This window comes from Ovis canadensis, chromosome X, assembly GCF_042477335.2.
Source record: "Ovis canadensis isolate MfBH-ARS-UI-01 breed Bighorn chromosome X, ARS-UI_OviCan_v2, whole genome shotgun sequence".
NCBI lineage: Eukaryota > Metazoa > Chordata > Mammalia > Artiodactyla > Bovidae > Ovis > Ovis canadensis.
The window spans coordinates 68540290-68560980 of NC_091727.1; the positions used below are offsets into that span (position 1 = coordinate 68540290).

Genomic DNA, 20691 nt, shown 5'->3' on the forward strand with positions numbered 1-20691 from the left:
AAAAATTTTTTAAGAGGGTAGATCACAGTCTACATGTCTTTTTTTTAAAATCACGATAGAGGAAAAAATAGTTTAAAAACTTACGGAGGAGATGACAAGGCAGTAGAAGCATAATATTTTCATCTTGAATTCTCATATTACAAACAGATAACTATACAAACAAAGAACAGATCTTATGAACAAAATACACAACAAAACTAGGACACAGTAAAATCCCCTTGCACCTCATAACACAACCACAAGGAGAGTTTGGTTCAGCAACATGATCTGAATGGTAATGGCAATTCTATAGCAATAAGCTAATACCATATGCAGACCTGAGACCAGGAAAATACCCATACAGTACTCACCAGAAAACACATCGGCCAAATAAGGAACAATAGGTGAAACTGGAAGGGCTTTGGTCCATTCCACTAGTGGATGAAAGCAAAGAGTATCCGATAATAAGTTCTAAAGGAGGTGGAACAGCCTAATCCCATGAATGCTAAAAACTGACCAACAAAGGCTCCTTTTGAAGACACATGAGGGACTACCCTGGTGGTCCAGTGGTTAAGAATCCGCCTGCAAATACAGGGGACCCACGTTTTATTCCTGGTCCAGAAAGATTTCCCATGCTGCAAGAGAACTAAGCTGTGTGCCACAACTACTGAGCCCACACTCTAGAGCCCACAAGGCACAATTACTGAGCCCATGTGCCTACAACTACTGTAGCTGGCATGCCCTACATGCCCTCTGAAACAAGAGTAGCCATTACAATGAGAAGCCTGCACACCATAGCTAGAGAGCAGTCCCTGTTCACCACAATTAGAGAAAGGCTGCATGCAGCAACAAAGACCCAGTCCAGTCAAAAATAAATAAAAAATAAATTTTAAAAAAGACACATTGAGGACAAACTGCATGAAGTGGAATTAAAATTGAACAGGACTAGGGAAGAAAGGAAAAGAAGACCCAGACAAAGGTAACAATGGGAAAGAGAGACCAAATATCACCAAAAAAAAAAAAAAAAGAGGTGAAAAAGCTCCACAAAGTTAGAAAAGCTAGCTGAACCAAACTTCCTTCTAAAATCTCAGCCAGAACAGTGTGGAGATTCCTTAAAAAACTGGAAATAGAACTGCTATATGAACCAGCAATCCCACTGCTGGGCATACACCCTGAGGAAACTAGAATTGAAAGAGACACGTGTACCCCAATGTTCATCACAGCACTGTTTATAATAGCCAGGACATGGAAGCTACCTAGATGTCCATCAGCAGACGAATGGATAAGAAAGCTGTGGTACATATACACAATGGAATATTACTCAACCATTAAAAAGGATTTATTTGAATCAGTTCTAATGAGGTGGATGTATTATACAGAGTGAAGGAAGTTAGAAAAACACCAATACAGTATACTAATGCATATATATGGAATTTAGAGAGATGGTAACGATAACCCTATATGCGAGACAGCAAAAGAGACAATGTATAGAACAGTCTTTTGGACTCTGTGAGAGAAGGCGAGGGTGGGATGATCTGAAAGAATAGCACTGAAACATGTATATTATCATATGTGAAACAGATCGCCAGTCCAGGTTTGATGCATGAGACAGGGTGCTCAGGGCTTGTGCACTGGGATGACCCTGAGAGATGGGATGGGGAGGGAGTTTCAGGATGGGGAACACATGTACACCCATGGCTGATTCATGTCAATGTATGGCAAAAACCACTACAATACTGTAAAGCAATTAGCCTCCAATTAAAATAAATAAATTAAAAAAAAATCTCAGCCAAAGTAATTTCATATGAAAATCAACAGATGGGTGGAGCCAAGATGTCAGTGAGGGAAGACACGGAATCTGTGCCACACCTAGGATACCTAACAGGCGCCAGTGGGGAACTTCCTGCAGACAAGTGAACCAGAAGAGACCCGGAGAGAACAGGTACCAGGTAGGAGGAAGTGTAGAAGCTCGAGGCCTGGGGACCAGCGACTGAGGAGCTGTTGGAGGAGGCAGAGCAGTTTTGGTGCTGAAAGAAATCTGGGAGCCTGGGGCAGTATGGGCACCTTTGGGCCCTGGGAGCAGGCTGTCTGCTTGCCTGGGAAGGGTTGTATCCTTGGGGATTGGAAGATCTACTGGGAAAAGCCCAAGGGGTTCCCCCTTTCACTTTGCAAGAGTGAGAGGCTGCTGGGGAAGGGGAGTAGTTTTGATGCCATAAGTGGTTTGGGTGCCAGAGGCAGTTTGGGCACCTTTGGACACTAGGAGCAGTATGCCTGCTCGCCTGGGAGAGGTTGGGATCCTTGGGGATTGGAGGATCCACTGGGAAAAGCTCCTGGGTTCCCCTTTAACTTTGCTGTGACTGAGTGGCTGCTGGGGAAGGGGGAGAAGTTCTGGCACCAGAAGCAGTGTGGAAGCTTCTAGGTACTGAGAGAGATGTATCTGCTCCACTGGGAGAGAGAGAGATCTCTGAGGGAATAGAAAGCTCCACTGGGCAAGCCCATGGGGTTCCCCTTTCATTTGGCCCTGGGATGCATTCTAGAGCCCAGGGGCTTGAACATCTGCCCTCCAGGGCCCTCTCTATTCACCTGCATAGCCCTTTGCCCTCTGGGGCATACTATACTCTTCAGGGACCTCTCCACCAGGGGAGGCTCCTGCAAGGAGAGAAAAATGCCTGCTGGCTTGGGAAGTCACCTGCAGGGTTTCAGGAACAGGGAACTGCCTAGTGTCACTCTCCCAACTCAGCCCTGGGGAGACTCCTAAGGGCCCCAGGCTGAGCCCTCTGCCCTCTGGACCACCTCCCCCCTCCAGGGCCCTCCTCCAGGCCCAGTCCTTTGCCATTTGGGAGCCCCAGCCCCAAGGTCCCCCTCTATTCTCTGGTTTCTTCCCGCCTCCTAGGTCTCCATCCTCTTCAGGTCCCTTCACCCTTCCAGAGGCCCTGTCTGCCTGCTGGACTGGCCCTCCGCCATCCAGGACTCCCCTCCACACATGGAAAAGCAAAAAGTAACATACAAAGGAGTCCTCAAAAGGCCAACAACTGATTTTTCAGCAGAACCTCTGCAGGCCAGAAGGCAGGATATATTTAAAGTGATGAAAGAGAAAACCTACAGCTAAGATTACTCTACCCAGCAAGGAACTTATTCAGATTTGAAGGTGAAATAAAAAGCTTTATAGAATAACAAAATGTAAAAGAATTCATCACAAAAAAAAGAAAAAGAATTCAGCACCATCAAATCAGTCTTACAACAAATGCTAAAGGTAATTCTCTAGCAGGAAACACAAGAGAAGAAACAGATCCACAAAACCTAAACAGTTAAGAAAAATGGCAATAGGAACACACATATCAATAACATTAAATGTAAATAAATAAATGCTCCAACCAAAAGACACTGACTGCCTGAATGTATACAAAAACAAGATCTGTGTACATGCTGCCTCCAAGAGATCCACTTCAAGATGTAACGACACATACAAACTGAAAGTCAGGGGATGGAAAAAGATATTTTATGCAAATGGACACCAAAAGAAGGTGGGAGCAGCAATACTTATATCAGAAAAAATAGATTTTAAAATAAAAACTATTACAAGAGATAAGGAAGGACACTACACAATGATCAAGGTATCAAACCAAGAAGAAAAGCAATTATAGATATTTATGCACCCAACATGGGAATACCTCAATACATAAGAAAAACACTAACAGACATTGAAGGGGAAATCAACAGTAACACAATTGCAGGGGACTTTAACACCTCATACCAGTGGCAGATCATCAAAACAGAAAATTAATAAGGAAATGCAAGCACTAAATGATACATTAGACCAGATGAACCCAACTGGTATATTCAAGACATTCCATCCAAATGAAGAAGAATACACTTTCTTCTCAAGTGCACGTGGAACTTTCTCCAGGTAGATCACATCTTGGGTCACAAATCAAGCTTTAGTAAATTAAAGAAAACTGAAATTGTATCAAGCATCTTTTCTGAACACAATGATATGAGGAAAAATATGAATTACATGGAAAAATTGCAAAAAAACACATGGAGCTTAAACAACACACTTCTACATAACAAGAGGTCACTGATGGAATCAAAAATACCTGAAAACAAATGAGAGTGAAAACACGGTGACCCAAAACTATAGGATACAGCAAAAGCAGTTCTAAGAGGGAAGTTTAGCAATACAATCCTACCTCAATAAACCAGACAAACATCAAATAAAGAATCTGTCTTTACACCTAAAGCAACTAGAAAAAGAGCAACTACAAAAAAACCCCTCCAAAATTAGTGAAAGGAAAGAAATTGTTAAGACTAGAGCACAAATAAATGAAAAAGAAATTAAGGAAATAACAGCAAAGTTACATAAACCTAAAAGCTGGCTCTTTGAAGAGACAACCAAAATTGGCAAACCACAGCCAGACTCAAGAAAATAAGGGAGAGGACTTAAATTAAAAAAAAAAAATTATAAATGAAAAAGGAGAAGTAACAACAGACGATGTAGATACAAAGGATCATGAGAGACTAATGTGAGCAAATATACTCCAACAAAATGGACAAACTGGAAGAAATGCACAAGTTCCTAGAAAAGTACAACCTTCCAAAACTGAACCAGGAAAAAAAACAGAAATCATGAATGGACCAATCACAAGCACTGATATCAAAACTGGGATTAAAAATCTTCCAATAAAAAAAAAAGCCCAGGGCCTGACGGTTTTACAGGTGAATTTTACAAAAAGTATAAAGAACTAAAACTTATCCTGTTCAAATTCTTCCAGAAAATTAAACAGGAAGAAAAAGTCCCACTCATCCTAGGAGAGCATCATCACCCTGATACCAAAACCAGACAAAGATACCACCAAAAAAAAAAATTATGGGCCACTATCACTGATGAACATAGCTGCAAAAATCCTCAAGAAATCTGAGCAAACAGAATCCAACAGCACATTAAGATGATCTTACACCATGCTCAAGTGGGATTTTCCCAAGGATGCAAGGATTCGTCAATATCCATAAATCAATCAATGTGATACACCATGTCAACAAATTGAAAGATAAAAAACAAATGGTCTACAATTGTATACCTGTGGCGGATTCATGTTGATGTATGGCAAAATAAATACAATACTGTAATTAACCTCCAATTAAAATAAATAAATTTATATTAAAAGAAAAACAAATGGTCATCTCAACAGATGCAGAGAAGACTTTCTACAAAACTCAACACTCATTTATGATAAAAATGCTCCAGAAAGTAGCCCTAGAAGGAACTTACCGCAATATAATAAAGGCCATATAAAACAAACCCACAGCAAACATCATTCTCAATGGTGAAAAACTGAAAGCATGTCCTCTAAGATCAGGAACAAGACAATGGTGTCCACACTCACCACTATTATTTAGCATGGTTTTGGAAGTCCTAGCTACGGCAATCAGAGGAAAAAAAAAAACAAAGAAATAAAAGGAATCCAGATTGGAAAATTAGTAAAACTCAATCACTGTTTGCAGATGACATAAAAACCCTAAACAATCCACTGGAAAATTACTAGTTAATGAATGTACTAAACCTACAGGATATAAAATTAATACACAGAAATCCATTGCATTTTTATACAAAAACATATAAAGAACAAAAAGAAAAGTTAAACAATTCCATTCACCACTGCAACAAAAAGAATAAAATAGCTAGGCATAGACCTACCTAAAGAGACAGAAGACCAGTATATAGAAAACTATAAAACACAAACAGATGGAGAGATACACCTTATTTCTGGACTGGAACAATCAATATAGTGAAAATGACTATACTATTTAAAACAATGTACAGATTCAATGCAATCCCTATCAAACTATCAGTGGTATTTTTCACAGAACTAGAACAAAGAATTTCACAATTTGTATGGAAACAAAAAATACCATGAATAGCCAAAACAATCTTGAGCGAAAGAATGGAATTGGAAGAATCAACCTTCCTGACTTCAGTTCAGTTCAGTTGCTCAGTCACGTCCAACTCTTTGCAGCCCCATGGACTGCAGCACGCCAGGCTTCCCTGTCCATCACTGACTCCCGGAGCTTACTCAAAGTTATGTCCACTGAGTCAGTGATATCATCCAACCATCCTCTGTTGTTCCCTTCTCCCGCCTTCAACTGTTCTCAGCAATAGGGTCTTTTCCAATAAGTCAGTTCTTCACATCAGGTAGCCAAAGTATTGGAATTTCAGCTTCAGCATCGGTCCTTCCAATGAATATTTAGGACTGATTTCCTTTAGGATTAACTGATTTGATCTTCCTGCAGTCCAAGGGACTCTCAAGTGTCTTCTCAATCACCACAGATCAAAACCATCAATTCTTCAGTGCTCAGCTTTCTTTATAGTCTAACTGTCACATCCATATATAACTACTGGAAAAACCATAGCTTTGACTAGACAGACCTCTGTTGGCAAAGTAGTGTCTCTGCTTTTTAATATGCTGTCTAGGTTGGTCATAACATTTCTGCCAAGGAACAAGTGTCTTTTAGTTTCATGGCTGCAGTCACCATATGCAGTGATTTTGGAGCCCAAGTAAATAAAGTCTGTCATTGTTTCCATTGTTTCCCCATCTATTTACCATGAAGCGATGGGACTGGACGCTATGATCTTAGTTTTCTGAATGTTGAGTTTTAAGCCAACTTTTTCACTCTCCTCTTTCACTTTCATCAAGAGGTTCTTTAGTTCTTTGCTTTCTGTCATAAGGGTGGTGTCATCTGCATATCTGAGGTTATTGATATTTCTCCTGGCAATTTTGATTCCAGCTTGTACTTCATCCAGCCTGGCATTTCTCCTGATGTACTCTGCATATAAGTTAAATAAACAGGGTAACAATATACAGCCTTGACATACTCCTTTCCCAACCTGGAACCAGTCTGTTATTCCATGTCCAGTTCTAACTGTTGCTTCTTGACCTGCATACGGATTTCTCAAGAGGCAGGTCAGGTGGTCTGGTAGGTGGTAAATATGTATTTCAAAATGATGGAGCAGAAGGACATGTGCTCATCTTCTCCTGCAAGAACTCCAAAAATAAAACTCGCTGCTGAACAACCGTTGACAGAAGAAAGTTGGATCCCACGAAAAAACTATACCCCGTGTCCAAGGGCAAAGGAGAAGACCCAGTAAGATGGTAGGAGGGGCAAAATCATGTTTAGAATCAAACCCCAAACCCACCAAAGATGCTAAGAGGGCTCAAACAAACCATGTGTGCACCAGGACCCACAGACCCCACAGAGACTGAGCCAGAACTGTTTGCATGTCTCCTATGGAGGTACCGGACAGCAGTGGACTGCTGCAGTGGCAGGGCCTCTGGATGAATTAGACCTGGGTATGGGATAAGCCCTCTTGGAAGAGGTTGCCATTAACCCCACCATAGAACCATTAGAACTCCCCTGCCAGAGCTGGGGAAACACGCTCTTGCAGGGCACAAACAAAACCTTGTGCACACCAGGACTCAGAAGGGAGCAGTGACCCCACAAGAGACTGACCCAGACTTGCCTGTGGGTGTCAAGGAGTCTCTGGCAGAGGCATGGGTTGGTGGTGGCCTGCTGCAGGGTTGGGGGCACTGAGTGTACCAGTGCCTGCATGGGACCTTTTGAATCTTCATTATGTCCACCATATTTTGGCCTCAGGTCAAACAACAGGGAGGGAACACAGTCCCACCCATCAGCAGAAAATTGGATTCAAGATTTACTGAGCATGGCCCCGCCTATCAGAATAAGACCCAGTTTTCCCCTCAGTCAGTCTCTCTCATCAGGAAACTTCCATAAGCCTGTTCTCCTTCTCTATCAGAGGGCAGACAGAATGTAACCACAATCACAGAAAACTAACCAATCTAATCACACTAGGACCACAGCCTTATCTAACTCAATGAAACTATGAGCCACTCCGTGTATGGCCACCCAAGATGGTCGGGTCAAGGTGGAGAGTTCTGACAAAACGTGGTCCACTGGAGAAGGCAACGGCAAACCACTTCAGTATTCTTGCCTTGAGAACCCCATGAACAGTATGAAAAGGCAAAAAGACAGGATACTGAAAGATGAACTCCCCAGGTTGGTAGGTGCCCAATATGCTACTGAAGATCAGTGAAGAAATAAGTCCAGAAAGAATGAAGAGACAGAGCCAAAGCAAAAACAACACCCAGTTGTGGATGTGACTGCTGATGGAAGTAAATTCCTGACTTCAGACTAGTACAAAGCCACAGTTATCAAGACAGTATGGTACTGGCACAAAAACAAAAATATGGGGCAGTGGAACAAGATACAAAACCCAGAGATAAATACACACACCTATGGACACCTTGGGGGCTTCCCTCATAGCTCAGGTGGTAAAGAATCCGCCTTCAATGCAAGAGATACCAGTTCAATTCCTGGGTTGGGAAGATCCACTGGAGAAGGGATAGGCTACCCACTCCAGTATTCTTGGGCTTCCCTTGTGGCTTAGCTGGTAAAGAATCTGCCTGCAATGTGGGAGACCTGGGTTCAATCCCTGGGTTGGGAAGATCCCCTGGAGAAGGGAACGGCTACCCACTCCAGTATTCTGGACTGTCTAGTCCATGGGGTCACAAAGGGTTGGAAACAACTGAGTGACTTTCACTTTCACTATGGACACCTTATCTTTGACAAAGGAGGCAAAAATACACAATGGAGAAAAGACATTCTCTTCAACAAATGGCGCTCAGAAAACTGGTCAACCACATGTAAAAGAATGAAATTAGGACACTTCCTAACACCATACAGAAAAATAAACTCAAAATGAATTAAAGACCTAAACTAAGACCAGAAACTATAAAAACCCTCGGAGGAAAACAGAGGCAGAAGACTTTCTGACACAAATCATAGCAAGATACTCTATGACCCACCTCTAGGAGTAACATAAATAAGAACAAAAAGAAACAAATGGTACCTAATTAAACTTAAAAGCTTTTGCACAACAAAGGAAACTATAAACCACATTAAAAGACAACTGTCAGAATGGGAGACAATAGTAGAAAGTGAAACAACTAACAAAGGATTAATCTCCAAAATAGGCAAATAGCTCATGCAGCCCAAAACCAGAAAAAAAGAAAAAATTAACAAGTGGGTAATGACTTAAACAGACATTTCTCCAAAGAAGACATACAGATGGCTAATAAACACATGAAAAGATGTGCAACATTGTTCAATATTCAGTTCAGTTCAGTCACTCAGTCGTGTCCAACTCTTTGCGACCCCATGAATCGCAGCATGCCAGGCCACCCGGTCCATCACCAACTCCTGGAGTTCATTCAAACTCACATCCATCGAGTTGGTGATGCCATCCAGCCATTGCATCCTCTGTCATCCCCCTCTCCTCCTGCCCCAATCCCTCCCAGCATCAGAGTCTTTTCCAATGAGTCAACTCTTCACATGAGGTGGCCAAAGTACTGGAGTTTCAGCTTTAGCATCATTCCTTCCAAAGAAATCCCAGGGTTGATCTCCTTCAGAATGGACTGGTTGGATCTCCTTGCAGTCCAAGGGACTCTCAAGAGTCTTCTCCAACACCACAGTTCAAAAGCATCAATTCTTCGGCGTTGAGCCTTCTTCACAGTCCAACCCTCACATCCATACATGACTACTGGAAAAACCATAGCCTTGACTATTAGAGAAATGCAAACCAAAAGCACAATGAGGTATCGCCTCACACTAGTTAGAATGGCCATCATCAAAGTCTACAAACAGTAAATACTGGCAAGGGTGTGGAAGAAAGGGAACTCTCTTACACTGTTGCTGCGAATGCAAACTGATACAAACACTATGGAGAATAGTATGAAAATTCCTTAAAACACTAGGAATAAAACTACCATATGACTCAGCAATTGCACTACTGGGCATATACCCTGAAGAAACCATAACTGAAAAAAGACACATGTACCGCAGTGTCCATTGTAGCACTGTTTACAATACCTAGGACATTGAAGCAACCTAGATGTCCATCGGCAGATAAATGGATAAGGAAGCTGTGGTAAGTATTACTTATACACAATAGACTATTACTCAGCTATAAAAAGGAATGCATTTGAGTCAGTTCTAATGAGGTCGACAAACCTAGAGCCTATTATACAGAATGAAGTTAAGTCAGAAAGAGAAAGACAAATATCATATATTAACACATATATATGGAATCTAGATAGATAGTACCAATGACCCTCTGTGCAGGGCAGCAAATACACACAGACATACAGAATAGACATCTGCACACACTGGGAGAAGGAAAGGGTGGGATGATTTCGGAGAATAGCATTGAAACATATACATTAACATATCTAAAACAGATAGCCAGTTGGAGTTTGATATATAGTAGGAGTTGGATATATGACACAGGGAACCCAAAGCTGGTACTCTGTGACAATCTTGGGGGATAGGGTGGGGTGGGAGGTGAGAGGGGATCCAGGAGAAAGGGGACACATGTATCTCTATGGCCAATTCATGTTGATGTATGGCAGAGGCCATTAGAATATTGTAAAGAAATCATTGCCTAAATAAAACAAATTTAAAAAAAAAGACAATATGGTACTGGCACTAAAACAGAAATATAGACTATAGAATACTCAAACTACCGCACAATTACACTCATCTCACACACTAGTAAAGTAATGCTCAAAATTCTCCAACCCAGGCTTCAGCAATATGGGAACTATGCATTTCCAGATGTTTGAGCTGGTTTTACAAAAAGGCAGAGGAACCAGAGATCAAATTGCCAACATCTGCTGGATCATGGAAAAAGCAAGAGAGTTCCAGAAAAACATCTATTTCTGCTTTATTGACTATGCCAAAGACTTTGACTGTGTGGATCACAATAAACTGTGGAAAATTCTGAGAGAGATGGGAATACCAGACCACCTAACCTGCCTCTTGAGAAATCTGTATGCAGGTCAGGAAGCAACAGTTAGAACTGGACATGGAACAACACACTGGTTCCAAATAGGAAAAGGAGTACGTCAAGGCTGCTTATTTAACTTATATGCAGAGTACATCATGAGAAACACTGGGCTGGAAGTAGCACAAGCTGGAATCAAGATTGCTGGGAAAAATATCAATAACCTCAGATATGAAGATGATACCACCCTTACGGCAGAAAGTGAAGAAGAACTAAAAAGCCTCTTGATGAAAGTGAAAGAGGAGAGTGAAAAAGTTGCCTTAAAGCTCCACATTCAGAAAATGAAGATCATGGCATCTAGTCCCATCACTTCATGGCAAATAGATGGGGAAACAGTGTCAGACTTTATTTTGGGGGGCTCCCAAAATCACTGCAGATGGTGACTGCAGCCATGAAACTAAAAGATGCTTTCTTTACTCCTTGGAAGAAAAGCTGTGACCAACCTAGATAGCATATTCAAAAGCAGAGACATTACTTTGCCGACTAAGGTCCGTCTAGTCAAGGCTACGGTTTTTCCAGTGGTCATGTGTGGATGTGAGAGTTGGACTCTGAAGAAAGCTGAGTGCCGAAAAACTCATGCTTTTGAACTGTGGTATTGGAGAAGACTCTTGAGAGTCCCTTGGACTGCAAGGAGATCCAACCAGTCCATTCTGAAGGAGATCAACCCTGGGATTTCTTTGGAAGGAATGATGCTAAAGCTGAAACTCCAGTACTTTGGCCACCTCATGCGAAGAGTTGACTCATTGGAAAAGACTCTGATGCTGTGAGGGATTGGGGCAGGAGGAGAAGGGGACGACAGAGGATGAGATGGCTGGATGGCATCACCAACTTGATGGACGTGAGTCTGAATGAACTCCGGGAATTGGTGATGAACAGGGAGGCCTGGCGTGCTGCAATTCATGGGGTCACAAAGAGTCGGACACGACTGAGCAACTTAACTGAACTGAACAACATAGAAAGCCCAGAGATAAACCCATTCACCTATGGGCACCTTATGTTTGACAAAGGAGGCAAGAATACACCATGGAGAAGATAGCCTCTGCAATAAATGTTGCGGGAAACTGGACAGCCATGTGCAAAAGAATGAAACTAGAACACTTCCTAACACCATACACAAAAATAAACTCAAGATGGATTAAAGAATTAAATATCAGGTCAGAACCACAAGGCTCTTAGAGGATAACACAGGCAGTATGCTCCATGACATAAATCATACCAAGACCCTCTGTGACTCACCTCCTAGAGTAATGAAAATAGAAAAATAAACAAATGGGACCTAATTAAACTTAAAAGCTTTTGCAAAGCAAAGCAAACAGTAACTAAGATTAAAAGACAACCCTCAGAATGAGAGAAAATCACTAGAAATGAAACAAGTAACAGGATTAATCTCCAGAATATATAAGCAGATCATGCAGCTCAAAACCAGAAAAAAAAAAAAAAACCACCCCAATCAAAAAATGGGCAGAATACCTAAAGAGACATTTCTCCAAAGAAGATATAAAGAAAGCCAATAAACACATAAAAAGATGTTCAACATCATTGATTATTAGAGAAATACAAATCAAAACTAGAATGAGGTATCACCTCACACCAGTCAGAATGACCATCATCAAAATTCTACAAACAATAAATGCTGGAAAGGATCTGGAGAAAAGGGAACCCTCCTACAGTGTTGGTGGGAGTGCAAACTGATTCAGCCATTATGGACAACAGTCAAGAAGCAACAGTTAGAATTGGATATGGAATTACAGACTGGTTCCAAATCAGGAAAGGAGTGCATCAAGGGTGTATATTATCACCCTGCTTATTTAACTTATATGCAGAGTGAAAGTGAAAGTGAAGTCACTCAGTCGTGTCCTACTCTTTGCCACCCTGTGGTAGCCTACCAGGCTCCTCTGTCCATAGGATTTTCCAGGCAAGAATACTGGAGTGGGTTGCCATTTCCTTCTCCAGAGGATCTTCCCAACCCAGGGATGGAATCTTGGTCTCCCACATTGTAGGCAGACGCTTTACCATCTGAGCCACGATGTGGAGAGTACATCATGAGAAATGCTGGGCTGGATGAAGCACAAGCTGGAATCAAAATTGCTGGGAGAAATATCAATAATCTCAGATACGCAGATACCATCACACTTATGGTAGAAAGCAAAGAACAACTAAAGGGCCTCTTGACGAAAGTGAAAGAGGAGAGAGAAAAGGTTGGCTTATAACGCAACATTCAGAAAACTAGAAAACTAGATCATGGTATCCAGTCCCAAAACTTCATGGCAAATAGATGGGGAAACAGTGGAAACAGTGACAGGCTTTATTTTGGGGGGCTCTAAAATCACTGAAGATGGTGAGTACAGCCATGAAATTAAAAGATGCTTGCTCCTTAGCAGAAAAGTTATGACCAACGTAGATAGCATATTAAAAAAGCAGACATATTACTTTCCCAACAAAGGTCCATTTAGTCAAGGAAGAGATCACTTCAAGAAAATTAGAGATACCAAGGGAACATTTCATGCAAAGATGGGCTCAAAAAAGGACAGAAATGGTATAGACCTAACAGAAGCAGAAGATATTAAGAAGAGGTGGCAAGAATACCCAGAAGAACTGTACAAAACGATCTTCATGACCCGGATAATCACAATGGTGTGAGCATTCATCTAGAGCCAGACATCATGGGATGGGAAGTCAACTGGGCCTTAGGAAGCATCACTACAAACAAAGCTAGTGGAGGTGATGGAATTCCAGTTGAGCTATTTCAAATCCTGAAAGATGATGCTGTGAAAGTGCTGCACTCAATATGCCAGCAAATATGGAAAACTCAGCAGTGGCCACAGGACTAGAAAAGGTCAGTTTTCATTCCAATCCCAAAGAAAGGCAATGCCAAAGAATGCTCGAACTACCACACCATTGCACTCATCTCACATGCTAGTAAAATAATGCTCAAAGTTCTCCAAGCCAGGCTTCAGCAATACGTGAACCGTGAACTTCCTGATGTTCAAGCTGGTTTTAGAAAAGGCAGAGGAACCAGAGATCAAATTGCCCACATCCGCTGGATCATGGAGAAAGCAAGAGAGTTCCAGAAAAGCATCTATTTCTGCTTTACTGACTATGCCAAAGCCTTTGACTGTGTGGATCACAATAATGTGGAAAATTCTTAGAGAGATGGGAATACCAGACCACCTCACCTGCCTCTTGAGAAACCTATATGCAGGTCAGAAAGGAACAGTTAGAACTGAACATGGAACAACAGACTGGTTCCAAATAGGAAACGGAGTACATCAAGGCTGTATATTGTCACCCTGCTTATTCAACTTATATGCAGAGTACATCATGAGAAATGCTGGGCTGGAAGAAGCCCAAGCTGAAATCAAGATTGCTGGGAGAAATATTAATAACTTCAAATATGCAGATGACACCACCCTTATGGCAGAAAGTGAAGAGGAACTCAAAAGCCTCTTGATGAAAGTGAAAGAGGAGAGTGAAAAAGTTGGCTTAACGCTCAACATTCAGAAAATGAAGATCATGGCATCCGGTCCCATCACTTCATGGGAAATAGATCGGGAAACAGTGGAAACAGTGTCAGACTTTATTTGTTTGGGCTCCAAAATCACTGCAGATGGTGACTGCAGCCATGAAATTAAAAGACGCTTACTCCTTGGAAGAAAAGTTATGACCAATCTAGATAGCATATTCAAAAGCAGAGATATTACTTTGCCGACTAAGGTCCGTCTAGTCAAGGCTATGGTTTTTCCAGTAGTCATGTATGGATGTGAGAGTTGGACTGTGAAGAAGGCTCAGCGCCAAAGAACTGATGCATTTGAACTGTGGTGTTGGAGAAGACTCTTAAGAGTTCCTTTGACTGCAAGGAGATCAGCCCTGGGATTTCTTTGGAAGGAGTGATGCTAAAGCTGAAACTTCAGTACTTTGGCCACCTCATGCGAAGAGCTGACTCATTGAAAAAGACTGATGCTGGGAGGGATTGGGGGCAGGAGGAGAACGGGACGACAGAGGATGAGATGGCTGGATGGCATCACTGACTCCATGGACATGAGTCTGAGTGAACTCCGGGAGTTGGTGATGAACAGGGAGGCCTGGCGTGCTGCGATTCATGGGGTCGCAAAGAGTCAGACACGACTGAGCGACTGAACTGAAACTGAACTGATGGTTTTTCTAGTAGTCACACATGTGTGTGAGAGTTGGACTATAAAGAAAGCTGAGCATGATCCTTTTGTAGTTCATGAGCGTGATGATTGGGTGTTCACGCTGCTGTGTGACATGTGCCTCCCCGCAAACCTTGTTACGACACCGGCACATTACCCGTCTGACGTGTAAAAAAAAAAAAAAAAAAAAGAAAGCTGAGCACCGAAGAATTGATGCTTTTGAGCTGTGGTGTTGGAGAAGACTTGATAGTTCTTTTGGACTGCAAGGAAATCCAACCAGTACATCCTAAAGGAAATCAGTCATGAGTATTCATTGGAAGGGCTCATGCTGAAGCTGAAACTCCAAATGTTTGGCCACCTGATGTGAAGAACCAACTCTTTGGGAAAGACCCTGCTGCTGAAGAAGACTGAAGGCAGGAGGAGAAGGGGATGATAGAGGATTAGATGGTTGGATGGCATCACTGACATGATGGACATGCATTTGAGTAAGCTCTGGGTATTGGTGGTGGACAGGGAAGCCTGGCATGCTGTAGTCCACGGGTCGGAAAAAGCTGGACACAACTTAGCAACTGAACTACTACTACGTTACATAGTTACACATATTTTTGTATCATATAATGAAATAAAACGTATTAAGATAGTATGTGCTCTGAATAATCATTTAAAAATCACACTCGCTCTAAAAAAAACATTATCACTTGCTATTCAGAGCTTTTCTATCATATGTGCCAACTTAAACTAAAATATCAAATTTAATGTTAAGGGATTAATAAACACTGATATGGTGATTACTCAGATATAGATGCTCATTAATGGAATTAATACCCTTATGAAAAAGACTCCAGAGAGTTCCTTAGGCCTATCTACCATATAAGGATACAATGAGAAGACAGCTATTTATGAATCCGGAAGTGGGCTCTCAACAAACACTGAATTTCTGGGTACCTTGATCTTAGACTTTCCAGACTTCAGAAGTGTGAAAAATAAATTTCTGTTCCTTATAAGCCATTAATATATGGTATTTTATTAGAGCTGCCTCAACTCAGACAACCTCAAATAAACAACCTTAATTTTCACTTCAAGGGTTGACAAAGAAAAAAATAAATCCAAAAATAGCAGAAAGAAGGAAATAATGAAGACTTGAGCAGAAATAAATCAAATAGAGAACTTAAAAAAAAATAGAGGGAATTCCCTGGCAGTCCAGTGGTTAGGACTCAGGTCTCTCACTGCCAGGGGCTCAGATTCAATCCCTGGTTGGGAAACTAAGATTCTACATGCCACATGGGGTGGACAAAGAATTTTTTATTAGAAAAAATAAACAAACTGAGAAAATATTTGTAAATCATATATGTGATGAGGTTTAATATCCCGAATAAAGAAATCCTACAAGTTAGCAACAACAACAAAACCAAACACTTCAATCAAAACCTGAGTAAAAGACATCAATGGACATTTATTCAAAGAAGATACACAAATGGGCAATAAGCATATGAACAGATGCTCAACATCAGGGAATATTAGAGGAATGTAAATGAAAATCACCATTAGATACCACTTCATACCCCTTAGGGTGGCTACTATCATAAACCAAGGAAATAGAAACCAAACAAACAAAACCCAGAAAATAACCAGTGTTGGAAGGACAATGAGAAATTGAAATCCTTGTGCATTATTGCTGAGAGTGTCAAATGGTGCAGTCACTGATGAAAATGCTATGGCAATTTCTCAAGAAATTAAAAACAGGGTTCCTATATAATGCAGCTGTTCCATTTCTGGGTATACAACTATAACAATTCAAAGCAGGGATTCAGGTATTTGTACATCCATTTTTATAGCATTATTACTCACAACAGCCAAACGGTGGAAACAACCTAAGTGTCCACTTACTGACGAATGGATAAACAAAATGTAGTATGTGCATAAAATAGAGTGTTACTCAGCCTTAAACAGGAAGGAAATTCTGACACATGTTACAACATGAATGAACCATAGACATTATACCAAGTAAAAAAACACCAGTCACAATAAGACAATATAAATAGTCTATGATTCTACTTATATGAGGTACCTAGAGTAGTCAAATTCAGAGACAGAAAGCACAAACACATGTTGTTTTGTTGCACTTCACAGAATTAAAAGAAACAAACAAACAAATTGAAGGTTTGTGGCAATCCAGCATTGAGCAACTCTTACTGGCACCATTTTTCCAACAGCATTTGCTCACTTTGTTTGTCTGTGTCACACATTGGTAATTCTCACAACACTTCAAACCCTCCACCAACCAAAAGGTTATGACACTCTGAAGGCACAGATGATGGTTAGGATTTGGGGCAATAAATTATTTCTAAAATTAAGACATATACGTTTTTAACACTTAATGCTATTGCACACTTAACAGAGGTGAAGTCGCTCAGTTGTGTCTGACTCTTTGTGACCCCGTGGACTGTAACCTACTGGGATTACAGGGATCCATGGGATTCTCCAGGCCAGAATACTGGAGTGGATTGCCATTTCCTTCTCCAGGGGATCTTCCCAACCCAGGGATCGAACCCGGGTCTCTTGCATTGGAGGCAGATGCTTTAACCTCTGAGCCACCAGGGAAGTTACACACTTAACAGACTACAGTGTAAACAGTAACTTTTATATGCCTTGAGAAAATAAAAAATTCATGTGACTTGCTTTTTTGATATTTGCCTTATTGTGGTGATCTGGAACCAAACCTGCAGTATCTTCAAGGTATGCTGATAGAATGGTACTTGCCAGAGGTAGGAAAGGGCTTCCCTGGTGGCTCAGTTGGTAAAGATCTGCCTGCAATGCAGATGACCTAGGTTCAATCCCTGGGTTGTGAAGATCCCCTGGAGAAGGGGACGGCTACCCATTCCAGTATTCTGGCCTGGAGAATTCCATGAACTCTATAATCCATGGGGTTGCAAAGAGTTGAACATGACTGAACAACTTTCACTTTCAGAGGCAGGAAAACAGGGCGAATAGGGGGTTAGTTTGTAGTTAGTGGGTACAGAGTATCAGTTGGGGAACATGAAAAAGTTCTGGAGATGGATGGTGGTAATTACTGCACAACAATATGAATATATTAAATGGAACAGAACTGTGTACATTTCAATATGGTCACAGTGGTAAACTTAATGTTATGTATATTTAACCACAAAAAATAACCAAAAACAACTGGAGGGGGGAGCTACACCGTGCAACACGTGGGATCTTAGTTCTCTGACCAGGAATCGAACTTGTGCCCCTGCAGTGGAACTGTGGAGTCTTAAATGCTGGACCATCAGGAAAATACAAAAGAACCAAATGTTTTAAAAATTTTTTATAGGATAGAGTGAAAACAGTGCTCAGAAAGAAAGCTATAGCACTAAGTACACATTAAAAATGAAGAAAGACTTCCCATGTGATACAATAAATAAGAATCGGCTTGCCAATGCACAGGACACAGATTTGATCCCAGGTCTGGGAAAATTCCACGTACTGCTGAGCAACTAAGATCGTGCATCACAACTACTGAGCCCGCTCTCTAGAGCCTGTGAGCTGCTACTGAGCCCACTCTCCACAACCAGAAAAGCTAACATAATGAGAAGCCTGTGCACCACAATAAAGAGTAGCCCCTGCTCACTGCAAACAGAGAAAGCCTGCCACACAGCTACAAAGAACCAATGCAACTAAATTAAGTAAAATTATTTTAAAAAATGAAAAAAGGTATCAAATAAATAACCTAACTTTACATCTTAAGTAACTATAAAAAGAAGAGTAAAAACCTAAGGATACCAGAAGGAAATATTAAAAATTGAAGTGGAGATAAATAAAGAAAAAACAATAGAGGGAATCAACAAAAGCAAAAGTAGATTCTTTGAAAATAGCAATGAAATTGACAAACTTTTAGTCAGAATGACAAGGAGAGAGACAAGTAACTAAAATTAGAAATGAAAGTCAAAACATTACTATAGGCCTTACAGAAATAACAAGGATAAATCATTGTATGCCAACAAATTAGACAACCTGGATAATGAGGACAAACTCCTCTCATAATAAAAATTACCAAACATAAATTACTCCAAGAAGAAACACAAAACATGAGAAGATTCACAACAAATAAAAACACTGAATCAGTAATACAAAAATTTCCAACAAAGAAAATACTAGACTACATCGCTTTGCTGGTGACTTCCACCAAGCACTTTAAAAAGAAATAATTTAAATCCTCCTCAAACTCCTCTTCCCCAAAAAACTGAAAGGGAAGGAACTCTTTTGATCTCATTCTTAAAACTAACATTACTCAGATGCGTGTGTGCTCAGTTGCATCTGACACTTTATGACCCCACAGACCATAGTACACCAGGCTCCACTGTTCATGGGATCTCCCAGGCAAGAATACTGGAGTGGATTGCCAATTTCTCCTCCAGGACATCTTCCCATCCCAGGAATCAAACCTGCGTCTTCTCTGTTTCCTGCATTGGCAGGCAGATTCTTTTCCACTGAGCAATCTGGGAAGCCCATTAGAAGAAAACTAAATACCAAAATCCCTTATTAATATAGAGGTAAATAGTCTAAACAAAATACTAGCAAACTGAGTCAAAAAGTATGTTAAAAGGATTACATACAATATTCAAGCAGGATTTACCCCAGAAAAGCCAGTGGTTCAACACAAGAAAATCAACAAACATACTATACCACGTTAATACAATAAAGGGGAAAGAAACACTTGATCATCACAACTGATACAGAAAAACAGCTAACATACCCAACACCTTTTTGTGATAAAAACATTCAGAGAACTGTAAACAGAAGGAAACTGCTTCATCATGATAAACCATGTAAAAATGACAGCTAACATCATCCTTTGTGGTGAAAAACTGAGTGTTCTCCTTAAACATGGATGACAGCTTTTAACTACTGCTACTCAATACTGTACAGGAAGTTCTAACCAAAGCAATTTAGGAAAGATAAAGAAGGTGGTTGAGGATGGAGAAAGTTAAGGACACACACTGTAACACCAACTGTAAACTTATAATAATTGAAAGTGCAGGACTGACATAAGGATAGACATACACACTAGTGGAATAGAACTCAGAGTCCAGAGATATACCCATACACTGATGGCAACTAATTTTTAAAAGGGAGTCAAGTGCATTTCATGAGGGAAAAAAAGTCTCAAGAAATGATACTGTAACAACTGAATATCCACATGTAAAAGGATGAAGCTCAACTCCTACCTCAATCATATAGAAAAAGAAGACCTGAAACCATAAAACTCAGAAGAAAATATAGAGGGAAATCTTCATTACTTCAGATTAGGCAATAGAAACACATGAAAAGGTTCTTAACCTCATTAGTCATTTAAAGAAAGGCAAATCAAAACCACAATTCATTATGACTTCACATTCATTAGGATTGCTATACTAAAAATCTCCCCCCCCCCAAAATGCCAGAAAATAAGACATGTTAAAAGAAATAATGAAGAAACTGAAACCTTCTCACACTGCTAATAGAAATACACAATGATTCAACTGCTGCAGATAACAGTTTTGCAGGTCTTAAAAATATTTAAACACAGAATTACCATATGACCCTGTAATTACACCCCTCAATATGTACACAAAAGAACTGAAAACAGGAGCACTGAAATATATA

General features: G+C 40.7%; 1 protein-coding gene and 1 non-coding gene across 2 annotated transcripts in view; one reads left to right on the forward strand and one right to left on the reverse strand.

Annotated features, from left to right (window-relative positions):
• ABCB7 (ATP binding cassette subfamily B member 7) overlaps window positions 1-20691 on the reverse strand; it is a 157019-nt gene that overhangs the window by 82860 nt on the left and 53468 nt on the right. The gene's annotated exons all lie outside the window — the stretch shown is intronic.
• LOC138931283 (small nucleolar RNA U13) lies at window positions 15108-15212 on the forward strand. The gene has a single exon (XR_011446529.1). It is a non-coding gene; the product is annotated as a small nucleolar RNA U13 (small nucleolar RNA).